This window comes from Mus pahari, chromosome 4 (genome assembly GCF_900095145.1).
Source record: "Mus pahari chromosome 4, PAHARI_EIJ_v1.1, whole genome shotgun sequence".
Taxonomy (NCBI): domain Eukaryota; kingdom Metazoa; phylum Chordata; class Mammalia; order Rodentia; family Muridae; genus Mus; species Mus pahari.
The window spans coordinates 123,656,282-123,657,688 of record NC_034593.1 but is presented as its reverse complement, the minus strand read 5'-3'; the positions used below and the strand labels follow the sequence as shown (position 1 = coordinate 123,657,688).

The window sequence follows — 1,407 nt, the reverse complement described above, 5'->3', positions numbered from 1 at the left end:
CCCAGACTGAGCAGTGCTCTACTGACCCAGGCTGAGCAGTGCTCTACTGACCCAGATTGAGCATCCAATGCTCACCACTTCCATTTGTTTTCTATGTAACTTACAAATAAGATTGCCTTGTTCCCGCATTTTTTATTGGTTATTATATGGGGAAATCAAACAGGCAGTCACTCCTAGACAGTTAAGTCTTACAATTGTCCACATGTGGATCATTTTACCTACCATTTACCAGGTTGGTCTCCCTGGAAACCACATGGTTCTTGGCAGTGCAAATTTCCCTTGCTAATAGTTAACAGTTGCCATGGGAATAGGGAAGCACCAGTGTTAACAGACTCGATATCATTAAGATGGTAAATCTACTTCAGAGATGAATAACATACTCCATAATTGAAAGTAAGGTATATTATCAATGTGTTGCCACTCTTACCAAGTCTCCCCTCTTACAAGAACAAATTTAAAACAACTGCTAAGAACAAGCACTACAAAATCTGCATCTATCTACTACATGTAAATATTACATAACCTTTAGGTTGTATATCATGTGGAGACTCAGTGTATGAAGTTTATTCTCCATGTGTTATTATATTGATAGCTATTTTCCCTGGAGAGAATTTTTGAAACCTTTTTACAAATATTTTCTAATCTAGAAATACACTTTGTAAAATAATTATCATCATAAGCAAGAGATTCATTTATATATAACCAAGATCTACAAAGTTGCATTACTCTATAAAAAGATTATTTTTACCAACTTATAAACTTAAATAATTTTATTTAAAATTATGTAAAAAATAGCAATGTATCTAAAAAGCTCTTATTGAATACCAATATTTCCTCCATACTAGATAGCTTTTGTTCATAATCTATAAATAAGGAAATAGGATTTGAGAAACTGGGAAAAAAGCACACAGATTAGAATCTACTGCACATTTTTTGTTTGAATTCAAAAATCAGCACCAACATCTTAACAAAGCATCAGTTCCCTTATCAGCCAAAGGGGAACAAACCGTGATTTTGAGAGGTGGACAATAAGCAGGTGAAGCCTATGTTGTCACAGGCAGGCAAGACTCATGTGGTGAATCTAACCACTGCTCACATCTCTGCCAAGGAGCATTAACAGACTGTGTGAGAGCAAGGCATGTCAGCCCTGTGAACTTCAGAATGTAGAAAGATCAAAGTTGCACTGAACTGAGCAAGAGTGGGCTCAGAATCATACAGGCGGAACTTACGTCTGTGGGTGAAAGATGAGGTGAGTGCGTGTGTGCAGTATAACACTATCCAAGGAGCACAAGCTAGAAAGCACTAGAAATCTGAAAGCAAGGAAACACACAAAGAGAGGAGAGAGAGGAGAGAGAGGAGAGAGAGGAGAGAGAGGGAGAGAGAGAGAGAGAGAGAGAGAGAGAGAGA

General features: G+C 37.6%; 1 protein-coding gene across 1 annotated transcript in view; it reads left to right on the top strand.

The window, feature by feature from the left end:
• Window positions 1-1,407, top strand: part of Bank1 (B cell scaffold protein with ankyrin repeats 1) — a 260,238-nt gene that overhangs the window by 248,259 nt on the left and 10,572 nt on the right. The window lies entirely within an intron of this gene.